Consider the following 26,818-nt stretch of genomic DNA (forward strand, 5'->3'; position numbering starts at 1 on the left):
CCCACCACCTCGGGTATATATGTAAACCACATTTCGTCAAAATCCTGTGAAAAATGCATACCTTATGCCCCATAGCAGCTATATCGAAATATGTTCCGATTTGGACCAAATACTAATAAGTACAAGTCATTGTTCAATTGTGTATAACAAAATATTGGTCTTTTAAGTAGCTATATCTAAAAATAAACCGATTTGAACCATGTACTACACGGATGTCGAAATGCTTAGCATAAGTCACTGTGTAAAATTTCAGTGAAATCGTATTATAAATGCGACTTTTATGGGATCAAGACTATAAATCGAGATATCGGTCTATATGGCGGAACTGGACGGATCTGGGTCAAATTTGAAAAAGATGTCGAAGGGCCTAACAAAACTCACCGTCCCAAATTTCAGCGTCATCGGACAATAAACGCGCCTTTTATGCCCCCAAAACCTTAGATCGAGAGATCGGTCTATATGGCAGCTATATCCAAATCTGAACCGATCTGTGCCATATTGCAGAAGTATGTTGGGGGGCTTAATTTAACCCACTGTCCCCAATTTCGGCCGCATCGGACAATAAATGCGCCTTTTATGGGCCCAAAACCTTTAATTGAGAGATCGGTCTATATGGCAGCTATATCCAAATCTGGACCGATCTGAGCCAAATTGACAAACGATGTCGAAGGGCCCAACACTACTCACTGTCCCAAATTTCAGCAAAATCGGGTAATAAATGTGGCTTTTATGGGCCTTAAACCCTAAATCAGGGGATCGGTCTATATGGCAGCTATATCCAAATCTGGACCGATCTGGGCCAAATTGACGAAGGATGTCGAAGAGCTTATTACAACTCACTGTCCCAAATTTCAGCAAAATCGGATAATAAATGTGGCTTTAATGAGCCTAGGACACTAAATCGTAGGATCGATCTATATGACAGCTATATCCAAATCTGGACCGATCTGGGCCAAATTGACGAAGGATGTCGAGGGGCCTAACACAACTCACTGTCCCAAATTTCAGCAAAATCGGATAAAATATGTGGCTTTTATGGGCCTAAGACCCTAAATCGGAGGATCGGTCTATATGGCAGCTATATCCAAATCCGGACCGATCTGGGCCAAATTGACGAAGGATGTCGAGGGGCCTAACATAACTCACTATCCCAAATTTCAGCAGAATCGGATATTAAATGTGGCTTTTATGGGCCTAAGACCCTAAATCGGCGGATCGGTCTATATGGGGGCTATATCAAGATATAGTCCGATATTGCCCATCTTCAAACTTAACCTGCTTATGGACAAAAAAATAATCTGTGCAAAGTTTCAGCTCAATGGACGGACATGTCTAGATCGTCTTAGATTTTCACGCTGATCAAGAATATATATACTTTATAGGGTCGGAAATGGATATTTCGATGTGTTGCAAACGGAATGACAAAATGAATATACCCCATCCTTCGGTGGTGGGTATAAAAATTTAATAAAATTTTGTTTTTTAGAAAAATAATTTTAAGGTGATCCTGGTCTGATCAAAATGTTGTCTCTGTAGAATTAAATTTTGTCATATTAAAGTTTTACTAGAATTTTGTGTTTAAAATATATTAAATTTAATGTTTTTCTATAGACGAAACATTTTGGCTACGTCCATGTAACCTGTAAGGGACCAAGAAAGATTGTTTATAACAATTTACGAACATCTCTCTTAAGCCTAGTTCTGGACACAAATTAGAGATTCTAGGAGTCGACTCTGTGTCGGCTTCAGACAGTATATCAATTGCCCATTAGGTCGGCTTCAGAGAGTATACCAATCGCAGCTTCAGTGAATAGACACCCCCCCAAATGTGTAAGTTGCCGAAAGGGAATTGCGAGACATCACTAACGCAGAAGCCGCTCGCTCACTCGAAGACGAGCATGATGAGGTTCATCGCACGGATCCCACAAACCTCAGAATCAGCAAGGTGAATCTGGAAATAAAACAGCGAGTCGACGATCATAAGCGGAATTTGTGGCTGCAATGTAACTTAGGTACCGGTTTAAGCCAGCTGTGGTCTATTGCTAACCCTCCCTCGAACCCGTAACTGTGATTGGCACGAAGAAATGCGCCAGGTTGTTCAACCGTCAATGTATTGCTCATCCCGAGAGTGACAGGGAAAGGAGGAGAGCCATTCGTCGTATCCGTAGTCTCCGAGCCGTTGGGCAGCCATCACAATTTACTGTGGGTGAAGTTATGTGTGTCATCCTTGGACTTGTCCTCAACCGCCAAAAAGAACTCCAATGGATGATTCCATCTATTTTTTATTAAACACAACACAATTTCTTATGTAAAAAATCTTTTGAAATAAAGAAAATCGTAGATTTCGAGCGATTGTTGTTTGTTCGATTGGACTATTGTTCGACATCCACAAACAGGCTATAAATCTTTTTAGAAATCTAATCTAAATTCCGGTCGCTTCATTTTTGCTATTGCTTCCATTACATCAGTAGTTTTACTTATTCCTCCTTTACTAACAACATATCCACAGTACTGAATTGTATCCTGCATCCATTCGCATTAACTTATTTTTTTCCCATTCAGTCCTTGCAATACCTGCTCCACTCTGCATATATTCGATGCCATTTTTAGCGGTTATGCGGATGTCATCCGGAAACACAGCCACACCTGGAACTCCACTTAATCTCTGTTCCATAAACTGTTGCCATTTCGCAGGGGCACTTGTTACACTAAACATTAACCTTGTTGGTTAAATCAACCCCTTATGCGCATTTAAGGTTAGTGAATGACGGTCTTTTGGATGAATTTCTAGCTGCAATTATGCTTTAGATAAATCTAATTTCGTAAATTTGTCTCCGCCAGCCATTGTACAAAAAGTTGGACGTGGATATTCGTCGATATTCAATACAGAATTTATGATGATTTTGTTATCACCGCACTATCTCACTTCGCTATTCTTTTTAAGTACAACAACAATATGGGGTAACCCACTCACTTACGTTTACTGGTTCAATTAGACCACCACGAACTTGCCTTTCTAATTCATCCTCCACCGATTGTACGGCAAGCAAATGGGACTTTACAGGCTTTAAAAAATTTCGGTGTAGCACCAACTTTCAGAGATAACCTTGCTTGATACCCCTTTATTTTCCCCATAGTTGACGAAAATACCCTAGAATTTTTGCTGGTCGATCTTTGAAGTGCATATAATAGTTGCAATCGGCTTCCCAGTCAATCTTTAGCCATTCGCGGCCTAGCAGTGGTTTCCTTTGAGATTTCACAATGTAAAGTTTGATCCATCGTACAACGACTATGTAAGCTACACAATCCACTACAATGTGAAAATAACTATACATGTAAATATTTGTAAAGCCTTTCCATCCAAAATATTTCTTTGTATCCGCCAAACTGATTATTGATACTGGTGGGCCTGCATGTATTTCAAAACTTATTAACACGTTGTTAATATTGCACCTATAAAATATTTTATAACGGTTTCTGGCCACCTGTACATCCTGAATATTCTTAACGTGGCCTTCGTAAATCTCGTAAATTTCTTTTACTAAATTCTGCTCCCTGTCGCTGTATTCATCTGTTATTTGATCTAGTTGACACGACGACTTTAAACTTGCCCAAATTGTATCTTTATGACCACATTGATTTGCCATGTGCTTGTCACTGCCACATCTGAAACACTTCCTGCCACCTTTATAATCTTGCAGTTTTTTAACTTCCTTTCTATCACCAATCAAATCCACCACCATATTACTAGTGTCCTGATATAGTTCCATCAAGATATATTCATTTACAGGTAGTGGCAGTTGACCAACAAAAAAATATATTCAGTGCACTATCCGTCAAAATCAGTGATTAATGCAACTCTGACTTTGTATATGTGACTAGTTCGTGCCATTTTTCGTTGTTTGTGTGTGTCATGGTACTATAACTATAATATACACACTATAATATACACACACACACAACCAAAACTCGTTGACTGATAGTGCACTTCGCGAAAAAAAATGTATTCAGCTCTTTACGGTACACTACCTAGTAATTATGTCATCAATTCCATGCCTCCTCGTTCTGCCGCTCCGAATGTGTTTGCCAAATTGATAGCCGTTTCTAACTTCAAATCAGATTTCTCAAGCAATCGACTTTGTATATTTGCATTTTTAAACCCAAAAACAAATTGATTCCTTTAACCTGTATTAAACCTAGAATAGTAAACATAGCCAATGAGGCGAAGCAATATTTTGTTTTGTGATCTGATTGCTCACTCGTATCAAAGCCTACACTCGTGCAAACTCAGTTAAGTGTTGTACGAGCTAGTGCACAAACGGTTTTGGATTAGGCGAAGTTCAGCATTAGAGGACTAAAAAATATGTTTAGTATTCTAGAGTTAAGGTATGCACCGTAGACACAATTAGAAGCTAACCTCCTCTGAGTTACCAAAAACTCAGCACATGATTCGTTTTCCTTTTGTTTGTACAGGTTTAACCTATAGGGTGATTTTTTTGAGGTTAGGATTTTCATGCATTAGTATTTGACAGATCACGTGGGATTTCAGACATGGTGTCAAAGAGAAAGATGCTCAGTATGCTTTGACATTTCATCATGAATAGACTTACTAACGAGCAACGCTTGCAAATCATTGAATTTTATTACCAAAATCAGTGTTCGGTTCGAAATGTGTTCATTCACCGTAACGTTGCGTCCAACAGCATCTTTGAAAAAATACGGTCCAATGATTCCACCAGCGTACAAACCACACCAAACAGTGCATTTTTCGGGATGCATGGGCAGTTCTTGAACGGCTTCTGGTTGCTCTTCACTCCAAATGCGGCAATTTTGCTTATTTACGTAGCCATTCAACCAGAAATGAGCCTCATCGCTGAACAAAATTTGTCGATAAAAAAGCGGATTTTCTGCCAACTTTTCTAGGGCCCATTCACTGAAAATGATTTGCAAGCGTTGCTCGTTAGTAAGTCTATTCATGATGAAATGTCAAAGCATACTGAGCATCTTTCTCTTTGACACCATGTCTGAAATCCCACGTGATCTGTCAAATACTAATGCATGAAAATCCTAACCTCAAAAAAATCACCCTTTATAATTTTCCAGAATGACATTAGGCTTCGGATTAAAATGTTCACTTATCATGTTCACAATCTCCTCGTACGATTTACTTTCTGCATTACTTTGTGATAATTTGTCACTAATCATATCGCAGGTGCCGTTAACATAATTTTATATATGCCGAATAACATAAATTTAACCTTGCTCGTCGCAATTGTTAGGTTTAAACACGTGATCTTCTTGATTGTTACGGCACATCATGATCGTACTCATCGTGTGTACGTGTTGAGTACAGATTTTGCCAAAAACGGTACATCATTTTATAACTTTATTTGGCACAGAACGTGTTTTTCAATATCTGTCAATTAATGATTACATATTTCTTTGTAAACGGTAATCGATAGACGCCATTTATCGAAAAAATCAAATGACTTTGATTTTTTAGCCTTGACTGATAGTTATGTGTAGATGTGACGCATACATCTTTGTTTTCACCAATACCATTACAATGACCATGCATCAGATGTGGCATGTAAACTCTGCATTAGGGGTGTTATTCCATTCTGCTTTCGGAAAAGTCGCGGAAATCTTTAATTGTTCCGCTAGCGGAATTTGACAGTTATGTTTTGTTTTTATTTTCATACCAAAATGCAACTGTGGTTGTGCTCTCAATGGGCGTCCCGAAATTTAAATTTTCCCTAGATTTAAAAACAATTTATGACGAAACGAACACATTTCTGCAAATTTTTCCGTTTGTTTTTTTTTTTTTTTTTGTTTTTATATAGAGTTTCAACGCGAAAACCGAATATAGTACCGGCCTTTAAAGAGTGAGAATATGTATTTTATTATCAACTAGCTGACCCGGGCCCGCTCCGCTGCGCCTTCTTTTACTTTATATGGAACAAAAGTTTCTTTGGAATATTTATTTTCGACAATTAAAGATCTTTTAGTGAAATACCATGCTACGAAAATAGTATATCGCTTGACTTACAGTTTAACAATATAAGTGCCTTTATCTCAATCCCATATGATCTTTATTGATCTACGAATTTAAGTTTGGATGTAAGGTGTACTCCATTCTTAAAATACGTATTCTACTCCCAAATACCTTAATTTGAGCCCCATATTGCGATGGTCACTAAAAAATTGCTGTTTGTGGGGTATTTTGGTTATCAATTCTTGCGTAAATGGGTATCAATTCTTGCTCTACCGCCAATACCTTTCATTTAAGCTCCACATTGACATGGTGGGTAAATATGCCCGATTTAGGGCATACCTTTAATTACCTTTATTTGAGCCTCATTTTTTTGTAGTCGGCAAACATGACCGGCTTGGGGGTTTTTTATGGGATGGCCTTGTGAGTTGGCCTTGAAAATATATATCGGATTCGTGTTCTACTTTAAAAGCCCTCTTATTTGAGACTCATATTACAATAGTCAGAAAATACTTACTATTTGGGTGGTGTTGGGGGGGTGGGGTGGCCCCATAGACACTTTTCCCGAATATTGATATCAAATTTGTGCTTTACTCCCAAATACCTTTCATTTGAGCCCCATATTGCTATGGTCGTAAATTTATCCCCTCTGGACGCAACGTTACGGTGAATGAACACATTTCGAACCGAACACTGATTTTGGTAATAAAATTCAATGATTTGCAAGCGTTGCTCGTTAGTAAGTCTATTCATGATGAAATGTCAAAGCATACTGAGCATCTTTCTCTTTGACACCATGTCTGAAATCCCACGTGATCTGTCAAATACTAATGCATGAAAATCCTAACCTCAAAAAAATCACCCTTTATAATTTTCCAGAATGACATTAGGCTTCGGATTAAAATGTTCACTTATCATGTTCACAATCTCCTCGTACGATTTACTTTCTGCATTACTTTGTGATAATTTGTCACTAATCATATCGCAGGTGCCGTTAACATAATTTTATATATGCCGAATAACATAAATTTAACCTTGCTCGTCGCAATTGTTAGGTTTAAACACGTGATCTTCTTGATTGTTACGGCACATCATGATCGTACTCATCGTGTGTACGTGTTGAGTACAGATTTTGCCAAAAACGGTACATCATTTTATAACTTTATTTGGCACAGAACGTGTTTTTCAATATCTGTCAATTAATGATTACATATTTCTTTGTAAACGGTAATCGATAGACGCCATTTATCGAAAAAATCAAATGACTTTGATTTTTTAGCCTTGACTGATAGTTATGTGTAGATGTGACGCATACATCTTTGTTTTCACCAATACCATTACAATGACCATGCATCAGATGTGGCATGTAAACTCTGCATTAGGGGTGTTATTCCATTCTGCTTTCGGAAAAGTCGCGGAAATCTTTAATTGTTCCGCTAGCGGAATTTGACAGTTATGTTTTGTTTTTATTTTCATACCAAAATGCAACTGTGGTTGTGCTCTCAATGGGCGTCCCGAAATTTAAATTTTCCCTAGATTTAAAAACAATTTATGACGAAACGAACACATTTCTGCAAATTTTTCCGTTTGTTTTTTTTTTTTTTTTTGTTTTTATATAGAGTTTCAACGCGAAAACCGAATATAGTACCGGCCTTTAAAGAGTGAGAATATGTATTTTATTATCAACTAGCTGACCCGGGCCCGCTCCGCTGCGCCTTCTTTTACTTTATATGGAACAAAAGTTTCTTTGGAATATTTATTTTCGACAATTAAAGATCTTTTAGTGAAATACCATGCTACGAAAATAGTATATCGCTTGACTTACAGTTTAACAATATAAGTGCCTTTATCTCAATCCCATATGATCTTTATTGATCTACGAATTTAAGTTTGGATGTAAGGTGTACTCCATTCTTAAAATACGTATTCTACTCCCAAATACCTTAATTTGAGCCCCATATTGCGATGGTCACTAAAAAATTGCTGTTTGTGGGGTATTTTGGTTATCAATTCTTGCGTAAATGGGTATCAATTCTTGCTCTACCCCCAATACCTTTCATTTAAGCTCCACATTGACATGGTGGGTAAATATGCCCGATTTAGGGCATACCTTTAATTACCTTTATTTGAGCCTCATTTTTTTGTAGTCGGCAAACATGACCGGCTTGGGGGTTTTTTATGGGATGGCCTTGTGAGTTGGCCTTGAAAATATATATCGGATTCGTGTTCTACTTTAAAAGCCCTCTTATTTGAGACTCATATTACAATAGTCAGAAAATACTTACTATTTGGGTGGTGTTGGGGGGGTGGGGTGGCCCCATAGACACTTTTCCCGAATATTGATATCAAATTTGTGCTTTACTCCCAAATACCTTTCATTTGAGCCCCATATTGCTATGGTCGTAAATTTATCCCCTCTGGGGGATGTTTTTGGGGAGAGGCGGCCCCCAAAAAACTTGGTCCCATATTTGGATATCAGATTCGTATTCTTCATTCAAATACCTTTTATTTAAGCCCCATATTCCCATGGTCAGTAAATAGGTCCTGTTTGGGGTGTGTTTTGGGGAAGGGGTGGACTTCCAGAAACGTGACCCCACATTTGAATATCAGCTTCGTATTCTTCTCGCAAATACCTTTCAATTTAGGGGTGTTTTGGGGCTTGGGGTGGTCCCCCTATCACTTGGTCCGACAATTGGATATCAGATACGTTTTCTTATCCTAAATAACTTTCATTTGAGTCTCATATTGTCCTGATTGGTCCAAATATATGTTTGTTAGGTTACCCATCCAAAATTTGAATACCAAATTTTTATTTTTAGGGTAATATATGAGAGCACATAAAATTTCGCTTAAATCGCACCACCCGTTTCCGAGATCTGGCGTTTCTGAAAATTAGGGTCAGGGGGAGGGGGGTCCGTCCGCCCTTTTTCACCACGGGGTCATATGCACCATCTGTGAAAATTTCAAGAAAATCGGTTCAGCCGTTTCTGAGTCTATAAGGAATACACAAACATACAAACAAATAAAAACATACAAATATTTACTTATATTAAAAAACACTTTATTTTTTCCAACCAGAGTTAATACATGTGAGCAACATCACTGACACTAACAAACACCGAGTTACAATTAGAAGTTTGACTATCGCGTTTATTTTGCGTAAGAAAATAACTTGTTGCACAGCGACTGTGGTTGTGCTCTCAATGGTCGTCCCGAAATGTAAATTTTCCCTAGATGAAAAAAAATTATGACGAAATGAATACATTTCGGCAAATTTTTTCGTTTGTTTTTTTATATGGAGTTTCAACGCGAAAACCGAATATAGTACCGGCCTTAAATGGCAACATTTTGGCCAAAAAAACCAAAAAAATCAAATATGATAACCTTGTCAATCCACGGAAAGATGGGTTTTGGGAAATAAGCAGCTAGCTTTACGAATTAAACCGCTATAGTGATTTCAACAGAAGGACGTGCATGACAAGATCGACTTAGAATGTCAAGATAATTAGGAGTTTGTATACTTTATGGGTTTACAGGTTAATATATCAAGGTTGTACAAACGGAATGACTAGATTAGTATACCTCCCGTCCTATGGTGGTGGGAATAATAAATAAAAAACACTTCACAAAAAACACAACCAAATAAAAATTCAAGTTATGTTTATTCATATTCACATGTTTGTTTTTTTTTTTTAACTTAGCTCAAACTAATCTTAATTTTTGCCAGTTTCTCCATAACGTAATATTTACACGGTCCACAACTGCTATGTTATAGAAAGTTTGACTGTTTTGTTTTGGAAACAAAAATTTCGTTAGAAATGCGTACCAGCCTTTAAAGCGACAACAAATTATCTTATTCTATTACATTTTCCATTTTTACTGCCAAAATTGTAATGGATTGTTTCAATGAGTAATTCTAAACGTTTACCAACACTGAAGCGGAATAGTGTCGTTTCATTTTTTTTCTGTAGCCATCTCTCTCAAGCGTGCAATGAATTGATATTCAACACACACACTCTCACTGGGGTTGACAGCCAGCAAAATACAAAAAGAATAAAGGAAAAAAGTAATTCGTGGTGCGTTCGTGAAATTAAAAAAACGTCCATTTGTTAAGTGAAAGAATATTCCGAAATTATTTTAATAAGTTCATATTTATTTGCGGCAAAAGTTAATAGCAAAAAGCCACAATAAATAGTGGTAAGTGAATATTACGCCGATCGTCTATTTCCAAGTAAATGAAACTTTCGAGAAACGAAAATGAATTGAAATAAAAAATTGCACAGCCAAGTGTATGAAACAAGTTTGTGAGTAGCTTGCTGCGACGAGTGAGTCGGTCGGTAATGTGTGTGTTTGTTTCGTTTTTGGGAAACCAAGAATAATTCTTGAACAAAAGAGGTATTTTGCGTTGAAGTAAAAGTCCAGTTAAAAACATTTTTTTACAAAACTGACTGGGATGGGGAGAAAATCAATATTGCAATAATTGTTTCCAACATTCACGCAACACCACCCCCTACAAGTCACTTAGCCTATGTTCTTTCTGCCATGGTGCGCGGCGAGTGGTGTCTCTGTGAGGCTTGCTTTTCTGGCTAATTTCAGAAATTTCTTTATTGATTTTTCACGCAAAACTGGCAAAGGCGACTTGAACCAACTTCACCCCGAGTATTGGTATCCAAAGGGCATGGGCTGCCCCCCATCTGTGCCATTATCATAATTATTTTAACGAAGTGAAATTTTTCCTTTTTATTATTTGGTTGGTCATTGACAACGATAGCTGCTCAACCATGGATTGCAATAGTACAACGAGTGTGATTGTAGAGTGATGTTTTTTTATTTGTTCTGTGAAAGTGCCGTGCGCTGGAATTACACCTAAATTCTTTTTGTTTTGTTCTGCCAGTGTTGTATGGAATATATTTATATAATTTGTGTCCAAAATTATATGCTTATAGAAATTACATTAAACATATAACATTTAGAGTTCTGGAACTTTCGTCGTTTATATTTCGGCCACTGTCATCTCTTCTTTGGTTAAATTGTTGTTGTTATTGATATCCCCACCATCCCTCCCACCATTTCGCCGAAAGATGGTTGCTGTGAAAAAGTGACTAATTAGATTTGTTACGCTATGTATGGGGTGTATAAATTTTTAATTCTCCGGTGTTTTTGACTTGTATTGTTTGGAAAAAAGATAATATAGACTTTTTACGTAAATTTTTGTTTTATTTTTAAAGAATTATAGGTGCCGAGTTGCCACCTTTATCGCATTATCATTGCTGGTAGAATGACCAGAACACTAGATGGAATAATTTACAGGAAAATGTTCTAGATCCGGCACTAGCAGTCTGTTTGGCAAATTCTGTGTCACTTGAAATGGGTGGTTTTTGTTTGCTTGTATGTCAAAGACCGTATACGGCCAAAATGAATGGATTTCTTCTTCATCTGTTTTAATAGTATGTGCCACAGTTTATGTTCGAGCATGTGTGAAACTGCTCTTTTTATTTGCAGCATGATGTTCACATTTTGCAATTTTTCCATTAAATAAAAAATAGTAGTTTAATCTTTATTTAAACGAGGGCATACTTTAGGTCTGTTCGTGTGCTTTTCCAGAATCTTTGCATTCTTTTGCTAATAGGTCTGTTCGCGTAAAAATTTGCCAATAAAAATTTGCAGGAGATTTAGCACAGCATTTATCATTTATTTGAATTAAACACCTGGTTCGCATAAAACAGGTGTTCAATGATGCAAATTTCTGCTTAGAAAAATCCTCCAATAGAAATTTGCAAGGTCTCAATTTCCAAAATCTCCAAATGTTACTCGCTCTCACGAAATTTCCCGAGTTCTTCTGCTAGCAAATAAAGTATGCGTACTTCTTTCAGTAATAATTTGTGCAAATTCACAAAATTTGAGTTTGCGTTTAGTTTTTTCAGCACAATTGAGCGTAATTTCGTAATAATTTGCAAATTAATTTGCTATTTACGAATTAACAAAGAGAGGAATTGTTTAAAATTCTACATTCCAGATGCCAACTTGCATGAAACTAAACAAAACCATAGATGTGCAGCATACTCATCCGCACATAAATACCTACGCCCGCGGGCATAGGAAAAACGAATAGAAGCACACGTACAGTATAAAAAATTTCATGTGGCTCCTTTCGGCTGCCTTTGAAATAAATTAGTTGATGTTTGATAATACTCACACAAACACAGTGTTAAAGTGTCGATCACTGACCTAAACTACGCTAAACTATTACGGTATTAGGAAGAAAAAGCAAATCGTACGTCTTGGTCGTATACGGTCTTTGACAGCAAGTAACAGCAGTTTTACACATGTTTCGACCTAAACTTTGGGACTTACTAGAAAAGAAGGCCAATCAGCATGGTAATCTTGTACAATCCTCAGATCTTTGGAGTCGAGGAAAGCTTTCATGATTTGGCTGTGTGTCGAATAGTAGCAAAGTAGTAGGGATATTAAATATATGACTTTAAGTGTGGTGAATAATTTTGAGTAGCCCTGTGGCTAGTAAAATTTTTGACAGCACAGCAAATTTTGACGTTTCATTGAGCAAAGTCCCATGTCAGTAATTGTAAATTCATTTACGTTTTGGTAACCAACTTGCGTGCGGCATAACTTAGCCGCCTACATTGTGGGCAGAGGTCACTAAATTTAAACGACGCGTAAAATAAGTAAAATTATTGTTATATAAAATACTCTTCTAGAAGAGTTGCGCATTACACGCCTGGACGTGTAAAAGAATAATTGTTTTGGAAGATCTAAAAATGCATATCACGATTATTTGTTTGGTGTTGTGAAGGCTATCCACTCAAAACAAAACATGGCACAACATAATTCAATATAAGTTCTAAACGCACTAAGCATGAAAATAAAACCAATCACGAAAAGCTAACTCAGACGATTCAGAAACAAATCATCTGGACGATTATAGCGCAATGTGTTGGGTGATAATCGTTGTTGTTGTTGTTGTAGCAGTTTATTGTGTACTATCTTTCGTCTGCTTGATTCTGTTGAGTGTCAAGACCCAGGAACTCCGCGACTAGGATGGGGTGCGTCCACAGGGATCTGGGTCTGAGTCGAGTGGGTCTGGTCGGGCAGTTAAACAGGTGACGTGTATCGTGCGGTCCCTGGTTACAATCGGGACATACATCTTGCACGTCGGCATCAATCCTAGCTCTGTGGGAATTGAGGCGGCTGCATCTGCCGGAACGTAATTGAGCCAGAACCACTCTGGTTTGCCGGGGGAGGTCGATTTCTTCGGGTGCAATGGGTGGCGGTCGTTCTCCAAGGACTACATTCACCCGGTAGCCAATTACCGCGTCTGCTACCGTGTCTGCATGAATGTTGTTCAGACCCGCTTGATATGCCGCTTGATCTAGAGGTTCTCTCTTGTAGCGCTGGACCTCACGCTCTAGATCGTGTAGATCTACCTTAAGGCTTCTGGGCTGTGGGTATCTATCCACAAGATGATGATTTGGATGATTTCTGCGATAACAGCCCAAAAGGTATTGCTTAGACAGCATGTAGTTATGTCTTCGCTCTGGTAGGATCTTTGTCTCCTGATGGAGGTGGTCCACATGAGAACTGAGGAGACAGCCCGTCGCAGTTCGGAGGGCGGCATTCTGACAGATCTGAATATTATTCCACTGCGTGTCACAAAGTTGACGTGACTACACTGGCGCTGCATAACTTACCACAGACCGGCCAATTGCTTTGTACGTGGTCAACAAGGTTTCTTTGTCTGCACCCCAAGTGCTGCCAGCGAGTGACTTGAGGACCTTGTTTCTATTTTTGACTTTATTGCAGATTGCTGTGGCATGTGGGGAGAAAGTGTAGGAGCTGTGACGCCAAGTATTTTGGGACACTTGATGGTCGGAATCATTTCTCCATCGACCATCACAGTCAGCTCAGTATTCACCTCACGCGTATTTGTAGTGAACAGTGTGGCTGAAGATTTGGTGGCGGATATCTTCAGATTTCTTGCAGCGAAATATGAGGCAATCTCGTTGAGGTAGACGTTCAACCTATCGCAGATGTCATCAATGGGTGGGGGGCCTGATGCCATGATCGTACAATCGTCCGCATATGATACGATCTCTATGCCGTCTGGAGGAGGTGGGATGGAGGATAGGTAGAGGTTAAACAGAGCTGGAGATATCACCCCACCTTGGGGAACTCCCTGTTTCACTCTACGGTGTTTTGACTTCTTATCCCTAAATTCCACAAATGACTGGCGGCCACACAGATAATTCGCGACCCAACGTTTCAGGCCTGGCTGGAGGGACGTGTTGGCAAATAATTTGGCATGGCTGACCGTGTCGAATGCCTTCGATAGGTCCAATGCCACGAGGACCGTTCTATCACATGGCCTGGGTTGATTGAAGCCACGGCAAATGTGTGTGGTGATGGCATGCAAAGCTGTTGTTGTGCTGTGCAGTCTCCGAAATCCGTGTTGATGCTCGGCTAATGGAAATTCTCCTACGAGGCTCGGGAGGAGTAATGCCTCAAGCGTCTTAGCCACTGGTGAGAGAAGGGAGATCGATCTGTACGACTCCCCCAAACTCGGGTCTTTACCAGGCTTCAGTAGCGGGATCACTCTGCCCATTTTCCAGACATCGGGAACTATAAGAGTGTTCAATGACAGGTTAAGGACAGTGGTAAGGTACTCAACTCCAGGTAAATCCAGATTCTTCAGCATCAATGTAGAGATTCCGTCGGGGCCCAACGCCTTGGAAGATTTGGCGCCACGGATGACATTCGTAACTTCGCCCACGGTAAATTGTGATGGCTGTTCATCGGCTCGGAGACCACGAATACGGCGAATGGCTCTCCTCCTTGCCCTGTCTCTCTCGGGATGCACAATAAATTGACGGTTGAACAACCTGGCGCATCTCTTCGGATCAGTCACGGTTATCTCGCCAAAAGTGACTGAGGTCCTGTCGTCCCGTCTACCGGGGTTCGAGAGAGACTTAACAGTGGCCCACAGTTTGCCTGCACCGGTGCCTAAGTTACATTGCTCCAAGTGTTCCAGCCACAAATTCCGCTTATGTTCGTTGACTACCCTGTTTATTTCCAGATTCAGCTCGCTGATTCTGGGGTTAGCGGGGTCCATAGCACGAATCCCATCACGCTCGTCTGCGAGTATCACTGCTTGCGCCGGGAAATTGGGTCGAACTTGCGGTATTCGACCGGCTGGTATAAAGCGAGCGGCTGCTGCGTTGATGATGTCTCGGAATTTGCTTTCGGCCACAAGCACATCAGAGGGGGGTGGCAGTTCATTGAAGCGGCGATTGGTATACTCTCTGAAGCCAGTCCAATTGGCCTTCTTGTAATTGATGAACGTCCGGCGCTCAGAGGTTATGAAGTCGGATGGTCGGTCGATGGTGAGGATTATGGGGAGGTGGTCTGACCCCAAAGAGATGACGGCTTGCCAGGATACGTCACTCAGGAGATCAGGGGATGCAATTGAGATGTCTGGCGAGCTGCTGCACCTCCTCCTAATTCCTAGTGGGGGCATCCTCATTCACCGTGCAAAACGTGGAGCTATCGATCTGCTCTGCCAAAGCTATGCCACGCTGGTCGTTACTTAGGGGAGAATGCCATAACGAGTGATGTGCATTAAAATCCCCCAGAACCAGACGACTATGGCCAGATAGCAACCCACTTATGTCGGAGTTGTAGGCCTGGCCATTAATCGGGACACAGCTACCAACCGGCGGTATATACACGTTGTATATCTCTATCTCGGCAGTACCAGACCTGACTGCTACCCCCATACATTCCATGTATGGGTCACTAGCGTCAAGCGCAGGCGAGATAGGTCTATACTGCACGGAATGGTGTATAACGAAGGCCAATCCCCCACCTCCATTCCTTGAGCGATCCTTACGTAGCACATTGTAGCCGTGACAACTGTGCAAGCTGCAGGTGTTAGTCAGCTTTGTCTCCTGGTTCGCTGCGACCGATATGCTCTTCCGACTCATAAAATCTAAAATCTCATCAATCTTGCCACGCAGTCCGTTGCAGTTTAACTGCAAGACCGATACACTTCCCGGCACTGGCCTGGCAATAGTAGGGCTAGGGTGTTGTCGTTGCATAAATTGCCGTACGGTTGAGGTCGGGGGGTCACATAGTCCGACGACGAGGACGCCGAAGGCGACGACGGCGACGCTTGTGACTCACTGCTGGCTATGTTCGCACAGCACCTAGCGACATAGCCAGTATGACTATACTCCCGTAGCGAAGCTAGGCCAGAGCAAGAACGGAAATGTACCCACTCCAAGCACCGGTTATACCTCACCGACACTGGCCGATGATGAAGGCGGTTCTGGCAAACGGAACAGAACCAGGGTCCGGGGTTCTTCGACAGGAATCTGGTGATAAGCCTTTACGAGATCTACTTTGCTGAATATTTTCATACCGCTCAACATGTGACCAAAATCTTGAATATGAGGCACTGGGTAGCGGTCGGGTGTTGTCACAGCATTTAATCTTCTATAATCGCCACATGGACGCCATTCTCCGTTTGCTTTTCGGACTAAATGTAATGGGCTGGCCCAAGGACTTTTTGAAGGACGACAGATTCCCTTCTTTACCATCAAATGAAATTCTTGTTTCACAATTTTTAGTTTTTCGGGTGCTAGTCTCCTTGCTTTTGAATGTAAAGGTGGACCCGTTGTTTCGATGTGATGTTTTACAGAGTGCTTGACATTTGAAATCTTACCTTCAGCTTGTGTCAAATCTGGAAATCGCTGCAGTAATGCATAGAATCTTGAATTTTCGGAAAGAGATTTTATCGAGTTAAGATCGCTGGAACATAGCGTACCTTTACTTCCTGATTTAGTTGCATTTTCCATAAGACGATTATTTTTAACATCGACTAATAATCCAAAATGACTTAGGAAGTCAGCTCCAATTATGGGTCTGTTTACATCAGCGAGAATAAAAGTCCACGTAAAATTTCTTTTCAATCCCAAAGATAAAGACAATTTTACAGTGCCATATGTTTTAATGGTTGATTGATTAGCAGCAAACAATTCAAGAGCTGAAGGATATTGCTGTTTTTCTGCCAAACTTGCAGGAAACACCGAGACGTCCGCGCCAGTATCAATAAGAAACTCATAATTTAGTTTATTATCACGCAGAAATCTAGTTTTCCGATGGATGGTTTGCGAAAATGAGCAAGGCTGCACACATTTTGTTGCACGTTCTGCAAACTTGTAATGATACCAACACAAATGCTTACCATCCTTTCTTCCACTTGACCGACCTCTAGATTTAGATCGACTTCTGATACCATTCGCTTCAACCGTTTTTGTCAGCTCGTCGATTTTCAATTTCATATTTGTGACATTGCATTAGATTCTGAAGATTTTGTTGAAATTGTACTAATATCTCAAGGCTCCGCAGTATCAGCGATTTTGTCTGTCTGTCTATTTCTCGCAATAGCCGTTTTAAACGTTTCTCTTCTGAGTCCATAAATCGTTCCTGTATGTTCTTCTTCAGCGTCTCGTAGATATTCGATTCTGGAGGATTCAGTATTATGTCACTTACTTCGGAAAGATTGCTAGCATCAATAGATCCAACGATGGTATGAAATTTTGTGGTATCCGATGTAATGCCTGACGTTATGAACTGGCTTTCAATTTGCTTGAACCATAACGCCGGGTTATTATGCCAAAATGGTGGAATCTTGACCGCAACTCTAGAAACTTCTTGCTGTCCTAAGGCTAAAGGCTCGTCCATAATTGAATTCATAATCCTATTGCCTTGTTCCGGTGTTGGTGGACTTACTCCTGGTAGAAGGATTTTGTCTTGATTCTCTCCGTCGCCATGAACTGCATTTCATTGTGGAGTATGAAACATTTTGCTTTTCAATGTTTGTCGGGGTCACCAATTGACGTGGTATAAGTAACAAAAAGTAAAACGCCAACAATTAAAAAATTAACGATTATTTTATTTTGTCTTCCTGACACGTCTAGTTAAGTTTTGAGAATGAAAAAAAAAAATTTGTACAATGAATATGACAATGAAAATCAAAGTCTACTACATCTAGCAATATTTTAAGATTCCAAAATTATTTGAATACAAAAACAAACAAGTTATTTCAAAGGCTACTAGTTAGAAAAAAATAATTTAAAATAGAGTTATTTGAAATTAACAAAGGTAATGAAGTTTAAACTTAATTTGTTAAAAATTAAAATTATTTGATGTAGGAATAATAATTGTGGTACCCCCTTCCTAGTGACAACGAAATTAGACACCAGGGGCAAAGGTTACTCTTTTACCAGATCTTAGTGTTATTGATTGAATTTTAGTATCATCAGGTATTGAAGTGGGTTTCTTTTCATGAATACAGTCGTTCTCATTGAAAATGTATGCTGGTTTCAGGAGGTCAATTGATATTACTTTTTCACTTCCATTTTGCATGATTTTAAATATTTTATCAGTTCTGGAAATCACTTTATATAGACCTTTATATGGCGGCTGAAGAGGTTTTCTAACTGCATCAATTCGTACGAAAACGTGAGAACAGTCCTTTAAATTATTAGGGACAAAAACGTTGCGGGTACCATGTCGTAAAGCTGGAGTTGGCTTAAGTTGTTCCATCGCAGATCGAAAACTATCTATCCAATTATCGGAGTATTTCGCTTTAGCCCTTTCGAAAAATTCACCCGGAAGTTGAATATTAGCTCCATGTACCATTTCAGCTGATGAATACCCAATATCTTGAATAACAGCCGAGTGTAATCCCATCATGACGATTGGTAGTGCTTCTACCCAGTTATCAGATTTGTTGTTGTTGTTGTTGTAGCAGTTTATTGTGTACTATCTTTCGTCTGCTTGATTCTGTTGAGTGTCAAGACCCAGGAACTCCGCGACTAAGATGGGGTGCGTCCACAGGGATCTGGGTCTGAGTCGAGTGGGTCTGGCCGGGCAGTTAAACAGGTGACGTGTATCGTGCGGTCCCTGTTTACAATCGGGACATACATCTTGCACGTCGGCATCAATCCTAGCTCTGTGGGAATTGAGGCGGCTGCATCTGCCGGAACGTAATTGAGCCAGAACCACTCTGGTTTGCCGGGGGAGGTCGATTTCTTCGGGTGCAATGGGTGGCGGTCGTTCTCCAAGGACTACATTCACCCGGTAGCCAATTACCGCGTCTGCTACCGTGTCTGCATGAATGTTGTTCAGACCCGCTTGATATGCCGCTTGATCTAGAGGTTCTCTCTTGTAGCGCTGGACCTCACGCTCTAGATCGTGTAGATCTACCTTAAGGCTTCTGGGCTGTGGGTATCTATCCACAAGATGATGATTTGGATGATTTCTGCGATAACAGCCCAAAAGGTATTGCTTAGACAGCATGTAGTTATGTCTTCGCTCTGGTAGGATCTTTGTCTCCTGATGGAGGTGGTCCACATGAGAACTGAGGAGACAGCCCGTCGCAGTTCGGAGGGCGGCATTCTGACAGATCTGAATATTATTCCACTGCGTGTCACAAAGTTGACGTGACTACACTGGCGCTGCATAACTTACCACAGACCGGCCAATTGCTTTGTACGTGGTCAACAAGGTTTCTTTGTCTGCACCCCAAGTGCTGCCAGCGAGTGACTTGAGGACCTTGTTTCTATTTTTGACTTTATTGCAGATTGCTGTGGCATGTGGGGAGAAAGTGTAGGAGCTGTGACGCCAAGTATTTTGGGACACTTGATGGTCGGAATCATTTCTCCATCGACCATCACAGTCAGCTCAGTATTCACCTCACGCGTATTTGTAGTGAACAGTGTGTGCTGCAAATTTCTTGCAGCGAAATATGAGGCAAGCTCGTTGAGGTAGACGTTCAACCTATCGCAGATGTCATCAATGGGTGGGGGGCCTGATGCCATGATCGTACAATCGTCCGCATAAGATACGATCTCTATGCCGTCTGGAGGAGGTGGGATGGAGGATAGGTAGAGGTTAAACAGAGCCGGAGATATCACCCCACCTTGGGGAACTCCCTGTTTCACTCTACGGTGTTTTGACTTCATATCCCTAAATTCCACAAATGACTGGCGGCCACACAGATAATTCGCGACCCAACGTTTCAGGCCTGGCTGGAGGGACGTGTTGGCGATGTCCTCAAATAATTTGGCATGGCTGACAGTGTCGAATGCCTTCGATAGGTCCAGTGCCACGAGGACCGTCCTATCACATGGCCTGTGTTGATTGAAGCCACGGCAAATGTGTGTGGTGATGGCATGCAAAGCTGTTGTTGTGCTGTGCAGTCTCCGAAATCCGTGTTGATGCTCGGCGAATGGAAATTCTCCTACGAGGCTCGGGAGGAGTAATGCCTCAAGCGTCTTAGCCACTGGTGAGAGAAGGGAGATCGGTCTGTACGACTCCCCCAAACTCGGGTCTTTACCAGGCTTCAGTAGCGGGATCACTCTGCCCATTTTCCAGACATCGGGAACTATAAGAGTGTTCAATGACAGGTTAAGGACAGTGGTAAGGTACTCAACTCCAGGTAAATCCAGATTCTTCAGCATCAATGTAGAGATTCCGTCGGGGTCCAACGCCTTGGAAGATTTGGCGCCACGGATGACATTCGTAACTTCGCCCACGGTAAATTGTGATGACTGTTCATCGGCTCGGAGACCACGAATACGGCGAATGGCTCTCCTCCTTGCCCTGTCTCTCTCGGGATGCACAATAAATTGACGGTTGAACAACCTGGCGCATCTCTTCGGATCAGTCACGGTTATCTCGCCAAAAGTGACTGAGGTCCTGTCGTCCCGTCTACCGGTGTTCGAGAGAGACTTAACAGTGGCCTACAGTTTGCCTGCACCGGTGCTTAAGTTACGTTGCTCCAAGTGTTCCAGTCACAAATTCCGCTTATGTTCGTTGACTACCCTGTTTATTTCCAGATTCAGCTCGCTGATTCTGGGGTTAGCGGGGTCCATAGCACGAATTCCATCACGCTCGTCTGCGAGTACCACTGCTTGCGCCGGGAAATTGGGTCGCACTTGCGGTATTCGACCGGCTGGTATAAAGCGAGCGGCTGCTGCGTTGATGATGTCTCGGAATTTCCTCTCGGCCACAAGCACATCAGAGGGGGGTGGCAGTTCATTGAAGTGGCGATTGGTATACTCTCTGAAGCCGGTCCAATTGGCCTTCTTGTAATTGATGAACGTCCGGCGCTCAGAGGTTATGAAGTCGGGTGGTCGGTCGATGGTGAGGATTATGGGGAGATGGTCTGACCCCAAAGAGATGACGGCTTGCCAGGATACGTCACTCAGGAGATCTGGGGATGCAATTGAGATGTCTGGCGAGCTGCTGCACCTCCTCGTAATCCTAGTGGGGGCATCCTCATTCACCGTGCAAAACGTGGAGCTATCTTTCTGCTCTGCCAAAGCTATGCCACGCTGGTCGTTACCTAGGGGAGAATGCCATGACGAGTGATGTGCATTAAAATCCCCCAGAACCAGACGACCATGGCCAGATAGCAACCCACTTATGTCGGGGCTGTAGGTCTGGCCATTAATCGGGACACAGCTACCAACCGGCGGTATATACACGTTGTATATCTCTATCTCGGCAGTACCAGACCTGACTGCTACCCCCATACATTCCATGTATGGGTCACTAGCGTCAAGCGCAGGCGAGATAGGTCTATACTGCACGGAATGGTGTATAACGAAGGCCAATCCCCCACCTCCATTCCTTGAGCGATCCTTACGTAGCACATTGTAGCCGTGACAACTGTGCAAGCTGCAGGTGTTAGTCAGCTGTGTCTCCTGGATCGCTGCGACCGATATGCTCTTCCGACTCATAAAATCTACAATCTCTTCAATCTTGCCTCGCAGTCCATTGCAGTTTAACTGCAAGAACGATACACTTCCCGGCACTGGCCTGGCAATAGTAGGGCTAGGGTGCTGTCGTTGCATAAATTGCCGTACGGGAGAGGTCGGGGGGTCACATAGTCCGACGACGAGGACGCCGAAGGCGACGACGGCGATGCTTGTGACCCACTGCTGGCTATGTTCGCACAGCACCTAGCGCCATAGCCAGTATGACTATACTCCCGTAGCGAAGTTAGGCCAGAGCAAGAACGGAAGTGTACCCACTCCAAGCACCGGTTACACCTCACCGACACTGACCGATGATGAAGGCGGTTCTGGCAAACGGAACAGAACCAGGGTCCGGGCTTCTTTTCAATCCCGGCACGGACCAGAAGCGTATGGAGAAGGCACTCCGGGATGTGCCTCTCCCATGACGGAAAAAGACGAACACGTACACTGAGGCGGCAGCCCTTGCCGATGAAGATTCCATCGGGTCAATCCGGTGCTAACAACCGGCTGCCATGGGATTGAATGGGTGATAATTGTCACGAAGAGTTGCTAAAACTTCTGTACTCGCAATGAAGAGTGTTTCGCGACTCATACGGCACAGCAATTGCGTAAAAATCTTCCAGAAGACTGTTCTATTAGTCGCAGGACGAACGCTCTTAAAAATTATGAAAAATGTTTGTAGGGTATGAACGAACAAAACGATTTTCCCGCTAAACGATTTGTTTTTTAACGTTGATCAAAAATAACATTCATTCGAAGAAATCAAATACCTATCAACAAAAAAAAAAAAAACAAAAATATTTGTAAAAAAATATTGCACTATTTTTGTTTGTTTCTCTTTCGAGACGAGCTCAATAAACCGAGATTTTCTTTGCAAATGGAACAAGCACCAACCACTATGGGAGGCGTTTTGTCCTGGTTAGAAGACTTTTCATCCATGTTAAGTGTGACGAATTCAAGTGCCGTACGTTGGTATGTTGCATATGTATCGTATTTATTGCGAAAACGCCTCTATGATACAAATACCACATTAAGCACGATCGACAACCCTGTCTTTTAGCGAAAACACATTCCCAATGCATGTGCTTTCGTGTAATAGTAGATTTTTCATCTAGAACAAATTACACTACTCCCATGGTGCGCACATGATTCTGTGCGTTGTATTGATGGCTTCGAACGCTAGACAATGGCTCTCGCTGCTGCTCCGTGGGCCGAGGTTCGAAGCACGGCCGGGCGCTGCCAAATTTTTTTCATTTTCAAGTTTTTTGCCTGTTAGGGCGAAGATCATTACATTTTACAATTTTTGCGTGTTTCTCTTTCGAGACGAAGTCAATGATTTCTTTGCAATTTTTAGCAAACTTTTGCATTCCAGAACGTTTAATCATTAAATATAAATTATGACACCATATACTTACTATTTTAAACGCATGCAAACAATGTCATTAAAAAACCGCGATAATAGACAGGGTTAGATCTGAATCAAAAATTATAGATTAAATCCGCTGAATGGGTAAATAAAACAAACATTATGTAACTAACAGCTTTCTTATACGCTTTCTACGTGCTACCAGCAAACGAACCTTGTTTCTACTCCGGTCTTTGATACATATTGCTAAATTTCTCAAGAGTACGGGGAATGGGATACACAGAGCCTGTATTCTTACAAAGAGTAGTCTAAATATTTTTCTTATTCCTACACTAAGCACCGAAGATTCAGTAGCAGCCAGCCTTGAAATAAAAAAGCCTCATTGCTGGCTGGCTTCCCTATATAGGGCACACGATATAGAGATGAAGCCGAGTATGCAGGGAAGATGAACCTCATTGAAGGAAGTGATGCTAATGCACATCACCAGACATGGGGAAGTTCGGATGTCAACGAAAGGGTTGAGCTGCAATCTGGCGATTTGTAATAAAGGGGATTAACCGACCTTTATTACTAGGAACAGGCGGGGGGTAATATTTTTATATATTAATTTTGTATCGGAGGATATAAGCGCAAGAATATGCGCCTGGGAAATGTTGGATGACCACAGCTTCTCTGATCATCGTTATATTAGTTTCAGCCTTGGAGAAAATATTGCAGAAGTGGTCCCTGGGCTAAACAGAAGAACGGCGGAATGGGATAAATTTCTGCGCAAATACTGCACATCTATTCCAGAAAAGGAATGGAAACTGCGGGGGATATAGACATAATTGTCAAGCGGATCAAAAAGGCTTGTGTCAGCGTGTCCTAGTGTCAAGCCAAGGGGCAAACAGCGACCACCAAGGTGGACCCCAGGACAGTAGAAAACTCTTCAATAGAGCGAAAGCCACAAGAGCACCCGAAGATTGGCGGAAAATATAAGGGCGAGCTGAGTAAGACTCAGAATCCTGGGTGGAATTCTGTAGCTCCTTGGAGGATACATCTGAGGCCTCTAGGCTAAGGACGATTCTGTCCTCGAGATCTATTACGTTGGGGTATATTCAGAAGTCAGAGAATGTATGCACAATGTTTAGTGAGGAAACACTAGAACTATTTGTTGATACACATTTCCCGGGAAACTTTCCAACGAACAAGGTGGCTCTAGAAGAGTTTGTCACTGGTATGCATTCGTCGGCCGATACGGGATGACTATGAGCGCCACACAGGCTGGAACTTTGAGCTCCGACTTGTGCGGTGCCCATCGTTATCACGGGAAGCTTAGCTGAAAGCTACCGGGCGCGTCCACAGGTTGCGGATGGTGAAAAGCTCCGTTTTTATGCGGAGTAGCTGCAAATGCGGCCGCGGGCAGTCAGCGATTTTCGAGAGGAGAGTCTCAGTGAGGAGTCAGGTGGCACTGGCTCTTAACTAAATACCGAGTGCCAATGATACTCGAGATGACAAGGCGAGTTATTGGCGCCTTCAAATAACCAATGGCCAACATCAGCGTCTGTTCCCAGGTTATGGAATGTCCGCACTCTTTATAGAGAAGGTGCAGTATACGCGCTGGCGGATGTATTAGAGAAGTACAAGGCAGACATAACCGCCTTACAGGAAGTGCGATGGGCTGGGAATGGCGTCACTACAACACCAAACGGTGACGAACTATACTATAGCTGCCATAAGACGAAGCATGAATTTGGCTGCGGATTTGTGGTTAGTCGAAGACTGAAACACCTTGTCTCCAGCTTTACTCCGGTGGATGAGAGGCTAGCCACAATCCGCATAAAAGCCAAATTCTTCAACATCAGTCTTATTTGTGCCCATGCCCCGACGGAAGACAAAGACGAGCAGACCAAGGATATTTTCTACGAGCGCCTAGAGAGAGAATATGACCGCTGCCCCGCCCATGATATTAAAATCGTTGTGGGAGATTTTAATGCGAAAATAGGGAAGGAAGAAATTTTTGGTCCAACAGTCGGAACGTTTAGCCTCCACGAGATAACGTCCAGTAATGGGTTGAGGCTGATAGATTTCGCCGCGGCAAAAAACATGGTAGTTAGTAGCACCAGATTTCAACATAAAAATATCCACAAAGACACATGGCTGTCACCCGATCAAAACACGAGAAACCAAATTGATCACGTTGTGATAGATGGAAGGCATTCATCCAGCGTGTTAGATGTACGATCGATCCGTGGAGCGAATATAGATTCGGATCATTACCTTGTTGCTGCAAAGGTTCGCACCCGTTTGAACATGGCGATGACAGTACGATCTGACACTGCACGGAAGCTGGACATTGAAAAGCTGCAGACACAACAAATGGCAGCGGCATACTCCACTCGACTGACCCAACTGCTTGATGAAAGCACTCCTTGTTCCGATGATATAATGGCGCAATGGCAAACTTTGTCCACTCCATGGAAAATGCCACGAAATCCGTACTTGGGTACCGAAAGCCTCCTCCAAAAAACCCATGGTACGACCAAGAGTGTCGAGATGCTACTGAAGCCAAGAATGCGGCATATAGAGCAAACCTGCAATCAGTAGCAACGCGCCAGAGAGGTATCGGGAGAAAAGGAGAGAGGAGAAACGTCTATTCCGCAGAAAGAAACAGGAAATGGAAAGACGTGAGTGCGAGCGAATTGAGATGTACAGGAGTCAGAATGAAGTCCGGAAATTCTACCAAAGAATTAAACATCAAACCGATGGCTTTGGTGCAGGCACATCCTCCTGCAGAGACAAAGAAGGAAATCTGGTAACTGACACAGACAACATGCTGAGGATATGGAAAGAACATTTTACCCAACTGCTAGTGTCCGATGTTGGCGGCGAAGAGGATACCGCAGAACCAATCCCTGATGATGGTATAGAATGTTTACCTCCTAGTCAGAATGAGGTCCAAGTAGCAGTAACCCGACTAAAGAACAACAAGGCAGCAGGAGCCGACGGGTTACCCGCTGAACTATTTAAGACCGGAGGCGACACGCTGATAAGGCGTATGCATCAGCTTATCTGCGCAATCTGGCTAGAAGAACGCATACCCGATGATTGGAACCTCAGCATACTATGTCCCGTACACAAGAAAGGAGACAAGACGGAATGTGCCAACTACAGAGGAATAAGTCTCCTCCCCATCGCATACAAGATACTCTCGAGCGTACTCCGGGAAAGATTAAAACCTAAAGTCAATGAGATAATTGGGCCCTATCAATGCGGTTTTAGACCTGGTAAATCCACCCTAGACCAGATATTCACACTGCGCCAAATCCTGGAAAAGACCCGAGAAGGACAAATCAACACCTACCAAATCTTTGTTGACTACAAAGCCGCCTTCGATACTCCTTTACGTTCAAAGGTATTTCAAGCCATGTCTGAGTTTGGTATCCCTGCAAAATTAATAAGACTGCAGGATGACACTTGCTGATACGCGTTCCTCAGTAAGAATAGGAAAGAATCTCTCCGAACCATTTAATACCAAACGAGGTTTCAGACAAGGAGACAGCCTCCCGTGTGATCTCTTTAATATCCTGCTGGTGAAGATTATACGAGATGCAGACGTGAATAGATATGGCACACTAA

At 42.1% G+C, this 26,818-nt stretch overlaps 1 protein-coding gene across 3 annotated transcripts in view; it reads left to right on the plus strand.

Moving 5' to 3' along the window:
• Positions 1 to 9,999: 9,999 nt before the first annotated feature.
• The window catches only part of LOC106085301 (ubiquitin-conjugating enzyme E2 N), a 38,218-nt gene continuing 21,399 nt past the window's right edge, over positions 10,000 to 26,818 (plus strand). Inside the window, exon 1 of one of the 3 annotated variants that reach the window (XM_013249502.2) lies at positions 10,000 to 10,189. The gene's annotated coding sequence lies outside the window, so the exon portion shown is untranslated. Of the gene's footprint in view, positions 10,190 to 10,288; positions 10,388 to 10,784; positions 10,891 to 26,818 lie in introns of those variants that run through there. The other 2 variants (XM_013249503.2, XM_013249504.2) reach the window with 2 other exon arrangements.

This window comes from Stomoxys calcitrans, chromosome 4 (genome assembly GCF_963082655.1).
Source record: "Stomoxys calcitrans chromosome 4, idStoCalc2.1, whole genome shotgun sequence".
NCBI lineage: Eukaryota > Metazoa > Arthropoda > Insecta > Diptera > Muscidae > Stomoxys > Stomoxys calcitrans.